The sequence below is a fragment of the Hypomesus transpacificus genome, chromosome 8 (genome assembly GCF_021917145.1).
Source record: "Hypomesus transpacificus isolate Combined female chromosome 8, fHypTra1, whole genome shotgun sequence".
NCBI classification, from domain to species: Eukaryota; Metazoa; Chordata; class Actinopteri; order Osmeriformes; family Osmeridae; genus Hypomesus; species Hypomesus transpacificus.
This window is the reverse complement of record NC_061067.1, coordinates 11,075,037-11,081,494: the sequence shown is the minus strand read 5'-3', so window position 1 is coordinate 11,081,494 and position 6,458 is coordinate 11,075,037. Positions and strand designations below refer to the sequence as shown.

General features: G+C 39.5%; 2 long non-coding RNA genes across 2 annotated transcripts; both read left to right on the top strand.

Annotated features, from left to right (window-relative positions):
* The first annotated feature begins 1,075 nt into the window (after positions 1–1,075).
* LOC124470091 lies at positions 1,076–2,856 on the top strand. The gene is made up of 3 exons (XR_006956369.1): positions 1,076–1,226; positions 1,469–1,499; positions 2,042–2,856. It is a non-coding gene; the product is annotated as an uncharacterized LOC124470091 (long non-coding RNA).
* Positions 2,857–5,723: 2,867 nt separating this feature from the next.
* On the top strand, positions 5,724–6,202 carry LOC124470249. The gene is made up of 2 exons (XR_006956389.1): positions 5,724–5,787; positions 6,020–6,202. It is a non-coding gene; the product is annotated as an uncharacterized LOC124470249 (long non-coding RNA).
* The last annotated feature ends 256 nt before the right edge of the window (positions 6,203–6,458 follow it).

Here is a 6,458-nt window from a genome sequence, read left to right as displayed (position 1 = left end):
AACTCATCTGCAATACAATGACAACGTTTTCAATACAGTCAATAAGATAGATAGGTACTTTATTAACCACCGAAGGGAAATAATCGTGTCCAGACAGATAGCTAGAAAGCTACAAGTAGTCCAGAAAATCGTTTATCGTTAAGTTGGATAATGTAGCTAGCGATCTCGAGATCAGTCACTACAGTACGAGTTTGATACAATATAACCGTTATTCGCTAACAAATATCCACAGCTACGACATCGGGAACGTCTCGTTTTTCAGTTCACATGATCATAATCATAAAACCTGTTACAATCATAATAATCATAAAACGTGTTCGTACTTTGGTTAATAACATGGAAAATCCTGTTTAATTCAATGGCTTTACTATCGCCAGGATCAACGTTATCCACCCGGAAGTAAGATATTTGTTGTTGTGACGTCAGGCTGAAATGTCCTATTCCGTCCTCTCCCCTGACGTGTTCTCTGGTGAGTAACTGTGAGCCGTTAACCGATGATGATTTAAATGATATAAATACAAAATAACGTTTTAAAAAGGCGTTGAAGTTAGTTTGTAACTCGTACAGAGTTTATACATGAATGGAAGTGAAATATTTTCCCTGTATTGCATACGCTAACGCTTGATTAACACTAGCATAGCAGCTATTGTCACTTTAGCCAGCTACTGTAGCTAGCTAACCGGTTAGGGTGGCTAAAGTAAGTGCTAGCCGCTATGCTAGTGTTAGCTGAGCGTTTGCTATCATGTTCATAACCAACGTGGCGCGAATTTGTTGCGCTATTGTGAAAACTTAACATACAACATGACTCGTTTTATAGGCTCATCGCTTCGGTGTTCACATAGACCTCTGAGACCTGTGTACGAACCATAATTGGGTACATTTTATAATGACGCCGTATGACTTATTTTAGAGTGTTGGTGGAGGTAACTGACAATTGATCGTGGCAGCTTCAATGTTGTGTCCCATTCTGAGACAGTTGCATTATGTTTAAGTCCTTGACATGCAGTAACACATATTGAAGGTACACAATTGACTGCTGTTGACAACACAGGATTACCAAAGTCACACTGTAATATACATTTTACATGTGATGTTGATAATATTTAAAGAACCTGAAAGTACTTAAAGTAAGCTTTGAGGTTGGTTTTCTGAAGTGAACTAAAAATGTCTCTCTTTCTCCCTCTCCATCCCTCACCCTCCTTCGTCCTGCAGGCTGACTCTGAAGAGTAAGTTCACAAACATTGCTATGGTTTATGCTATAATTAAACTGATATTACATTGGTATACAGTTTAGAATGTCTTCCCATCCTAATAATCCGTCTTGACACAAATTACGTCCCTTAAATTCAAGTCACCCAACCTTAAGTTCTAGAGTGAAATGGGATGTGATACGCTGTCTTTTGGAGAAGAATGGAAATATAATGTATTTCTCTCCTTACTTTTCCTGTTTCCTCTGTTTTTACTACAGACCATCACTGTGACTCCTTGGTGACTTCACAGTAAGTTCACACATGAGTTAAAACTGAACGCAGTTTGTTAAAACTCCCAGCTGCGCTGCCTGTGTGAGTCTGTGGCTCTTTTCGAGATTCCTGCCCAAGAATCCCCTTATTTCTTAAACGCTTTCTATTCTGAAATATTTGCAGAACGTGAAGGAAAATGCTATGACTTTCACGGCTTTGTGAATTCAGAGAATCAGCTTTTAATTGTGGATTGTTAACATCTTATGAATAAACACACAAGTCCTAAACTTTTAATCTATTTAAAATACATGTAAGTATTATATAGTTGGTTCATAATAAATTAAGTGTGGTAATCATAAAATGAGAGCTGGCAGCAGCAACTCTGTGAGACTTCTGAACCAGTCTACTTAATGATACATTTAGGACCAGCATCGTTTTAAATATAAATAAGTGAAGTATTACTTGTGGTAGACTGTTTAATATCCTAGTTATTTGAGCAAATTCTGCATTTTAGCTTTAAACGTTCTTTAAATTGATCTTCAAACTGCTGTCTAAAGTGTGTTTTGTATTGTGTCTTCCAGATGTCCTGCTGACCAGCATTTCTCCTCTATCACATTGGCTCTCTATCTCTCCTGTACCTTGTATCCACTCTGTCTACACGTTGGCTCTCTGTCTCTCCTGTCACATCTACCACTCTGTCTTTTGCATTTGGCAACTCACACTTTGTATCCCCCTCTATCCCACTCTGATGTTGGTTATCTTTGGCAAAGGAATGGAACAAACTCTGGAGCCCTTTTTCTGAACTGAATTTTGGACTAAACCTCGGTCACAAGGACTTGTCTGTTGGCTCGACTTGGGCTACCGGTACCCGCTTTATCTGATTTGAATAATCTGAGAGGCTCTCTTCTCTCACCCTCAGCTCTTACCTCTCCTGTCTACATACACTTATCTATATAAAACACTTGCTGTTTTTACAACTTAGACTAAGCATTAATGCTATTTCTGAGACTTTTTCCAACACAATTGGTTTGAACAAAACTGAAAAGTGAATTCAGAAACTATAAAAGACAACACATAACATACACTTTTTTTGTAATTGATAATTGACAAGCTACATTTCCAAATATATAATTTGTTATGAAAGTTCATCATTAAATTAACATAATTCAAGCTCTCTTGTTACTTAACATAAAAAGCTATTGTAGTAAAAGTCTATATTATGAAATAAGTTAATTTCCTGATCGTTGTTGCTTTGGAGCTCTGCTGTTTGTACCTAAAGCTTTGTTTTGGTAGCAGATATCTTCACTCTAGAACGTAACGTACATTATTTCAATCATTCACTGTGTATGTGTGTTTAGTTGATTTACTTTGTTCATACTGAAATAAAACAAAGCCATCTATAAGGAGGAAGTGGATTCATTGGGAGTTGCTGCCTTCTGTCTGCAGACCCGGCGTTCTTCAGAAGCTTTCATCCATCATCACTTTGCCACGACAACTCTTCCTGATTTAGAATATAAAACACTAGTATTATAAGTTACTCTCTGCTGGTAAGTGCAAACAGTGGAGGATCAAATCACTGCTGATATTAGTTAACTGGTTGTGGATTGGTGGAAAATATCTTCATTAGTGTATTTAATTTTTACAAAACAGATTGTAATAAAAGTGGCTCGCTGTTATAAACAATTGGAAGCAACATAGCATACAGTTGTGTCTCAGTGTCAAACTTCAGTTATTACATTGAGTACAAAATAACATTCCTCCAGGTTTCTTTGAGAAATATCTTTTACATATTCAATATAATCTGTTCCTTTATTGAACCCCTTATTCACGTACACTGCCCAGAATAAACCCGATCACAGTATTTATAAAAGTGCTTTGTTAAAATTGTCATATACTGTTACAGTGCGTTCACACTGCAGCGACGCGACATGTGTTCCATTCATTTTCTATGGAGTCAGGCGAATCGCTTGCGTGGTGCATTGTGGGTAGCGACGCGACAGAGTTGAGATTTTGCACCCGATACAGAATGAATCAGTAGATTTAATCGAACCAAATCACAAAAAAATCACCCATTTGAATCAATTAGTAGGGCACCTCCTGTCCTACCAGTAGTTTAGAAGGTTGGAATTACTCGATTTGTCTAATGATATGCTAAGCCGTGTGTGTTATTAATGAGCCACCCTGGACCTTAAACAAGCAGAAGGGCAGTAGATTACAATCGCCCGTTTCATATAGTCACGAAAAATAATCTAATATTTCGTAAAACGTTCACGAAATTAGCACTTTTTTCGTGATTGCCACGTTTTTTCAACCAGTGCATTTCAATGGAGAGAATATTTCGTGACCTCGGCACGTTTTAATTAAGCTACCCTATTCATTTCAATGGAGCAACAATGGTGAAATGTTTTCGTGTTCATTTAAGGTTTTGTTGCCATTTTTAAGCGATAAAAAACGAGTTCATAATATAACTTGCCGTGTTGTTTTTTAAGAAATAGGCTATAGAATATTTATTCGAATAATACCCAAAGCCTACTACTTTACCACTGATCCGTGCTTTTACGTATCCTTTACCACCCGTATTCAACCGATCTTCCTATTTATAACCAAGAAAGGACTTCAGCAATAACCGAGGAAATATAGAAGCTGTCAATGTCATTCATAATGGAACGAGACCTGGACAACGAGAGCACGCGAACTGGCTGGTTGCCCTGGCTACTATCTACCACGCTATTTTAACTTTCAGTGACTTCATCCCTTTCCTGGTAAGTAGCATAATCAACCTGCTCGATTTTTCATGTGCAGTCTACGTTGTGATGAAGTTACTTAGCCTGACGTTGTCATACTCATAATTCTAGTCAGAATATGAGTCTGAGAACTCTCCGTTGGGCTTTGACTACAGGGCCTGTTTCAAACGAGCCTGGAAAACAAATGCCTCTTAGCTCAATTGGATAAATCTACAACCAATCAGAGCAACAGAGTATGTGACGTGTGTTAAGCGACGCATAGTTGTTGTCAACAGAACTAAACTGAAAGGCAGCTAAATCTTTACTGACTAAACTGCAAGCAGACTTGAAGTATGCTTGAACAATGAATACAAAGGATTTTTGCCGGTGTTGTAAAATTAATTTAAGGGTAGGGGGAGTACTTGTTCACACGGTCAACCTTTTAGAGCGAAACAATAAAGGGCAATGCATATACAAACAAGTTCTCCGTTTAGGATTACAACTCCACAAAAGAAAAGGAGAAACTTCAATGGCCACTGGGTTTTCATTGTGTCCCATCTTCTTCGCGACCATCGGGGCCAGCTGATAAATTAAACTTTTACCGAATCCTGTAGGAAGGACGGCAAAAACATATTTTCCATCGACAAATGCCTTGATTGCGTCTCTCTGTTCCTCTTTCAAAATTAATACGCTGTCGATGTCTTCTAAAACAGACTCGATGGCAGAATCATAACATCCCAGATCTCTAGCGGTAGCCATGTTTGTTCAAAACGAATTCAACTTAAGCGCTCTTTTGTGTCGTGGGTGATTACGTTACTGTTGATCATCTGTCCATCATCGTATAAAGCCCGCCCTGGCAATTTCATTGGTTCGCCCAGATTCTGGTTTTCTGTAGTTGGTCCCCAATGTGAGACTCTCCAGACCCAACTTCCCGACCAATTTTTTTGGGGGGCGGGGAGAAGTTGGGCTGGCTTGGGACACCACCGGATAGAAAATCAGGAAATGACGTACTCGAATTAAGAGAGTTTGTGTAACTTTGTGTCTTTATCAGGAAATGACGTCCCGAAATGAAGAGATTTCGTGTAACTTCGGCTCTTTAAATCGATTGTCAAGAGCGTTTCCATGGCATTCAGAAATATACAACCGCGCAAATCGCGGTTAATACTGTTTTCTTTGATGCTAGCTAGAGGCTAACGTTGTTGGTTAATGGGTTAGTGGGGTGGTTCAGTTACATGTAGCAACATCTATCTGTATTACATACTTAAACATATCCAATGTTTATCAGTGTTTATTATGACTAGACAGACCATCTTCAAATCTCAAACCAAAACAGCTATTTATCAACCTGCCTTTCAGGCCCACAACCCTAGCCCTACCTCCTGCTCTGCATCCAGCTCTGGTCCCAGCCTCCTAGCCCTACCTCCTGCTCTGCATCCAGCGCTGGTCCCAGCCTCCTTCCACTAACCCCTGCTCTGCATCCAGCACTGGTCCCAGCCTCCTTCCACTAACCCCTGCTCTGCATCTAGCGCTGAGCCCAACCTCCTGCTCTGCATCCAGCGCTGGTCCCAGCCTCCTACCACTAACTCCTTCCCAGAATCCAGGAGGTAAACTAATAAACTATATATAACTACAGTTAATATATAATGACACTAACACTTTGCTGGGACTGCATTCACATAATGGTCTTGTTTTTAATTGATACCAATGTTAAATAATTCACCATAATAATACTATATGCACAAACTACACTTACAAATGATACTGTTGTTCCTATTTCCCCACAGACTGTGTTGGTGTAACCTAAAGTAAACACCCTCTACCCATCCACCATTACAGATGTAGAAGCCCAGCAACCCTGGCAAGTTGGGCAAGGTCACCCAGGACCATCAGGAGGCGCATGCATCCCAGTGCAACAAGACTCTCACCTCTGCACATGCTCACTTCAACAAGAGCAACAGAAAGCAGACTGTGTGTGTGTGTGTGTGTGTGTGTGTGTGTGTGTGTGTGTGTGTGTGTGTGTGTGTGTGTGTGTGTGTGTGTGTGTGTGTGTGTGTGAGTGAGAAAAAGAGAGCAAGTATGGTCGGGTTGTGATTAGAAGAGAAAGTCTGTACCAGCGAATGGACAGACCCTTCATCGGACAGACCCAAGAATAGACACCAACAATAATTGTATTGAATAACTAATGATACATAATTGAATAATAATTTGATTAAATAACAAATCTTTATTAATATGTTGATACTACAGAGCTGTTGATTTAGGTCCCCTCAGCTAC